Source organism: Penaeus monodon, chromosome 15 (assembly GCF_015228065.2).
Source record: "Penaeus monodon isolate SGIC_2016 chromosome 15, NSTDA_Pmon_1, whole genome shotgun sequence".
NCBI classification, from domain to species: domain Eukaryota; kingdom Metazoa; phylum Arthropoda; class Malacostraca; order Decapoda; family Penaeidae; genus Penaeus; species Penaeus monodon.
The window spans coordinates 31,623,879-31,624,161 of record NC_051400.1 but is presented as its reverse complement, the minus strand read 5'-3'; positions in this window follow the sequence as shown (position 1 = coordinate 31,624,161).

Below are 283 nucleotides of genomic sequence, written 5' to 3'. Positions count from 1 at the left end.
AAGTATAGGTTTGTCTTTTTGCATAACTAAACATTGAAACCAAAAAATATTTGTTAAAAAATTCCAATGTTTATGCTGATCCCACTGAGGTTTTGTTAGAAGTGTGATATGGTTAAGCAATTTTCATATCCAATGACAATGCCCTTTTTGTACATGTATTCCTATGCACGTGGCACATGTGTGTATCATTATGTACAAATATTATGTGTGGTTCTCTTAAGAACATAATCAAGTAGTCCAGATCAAATTTATTTATGGCCTGCTTTGCTAATGACAGATGTAA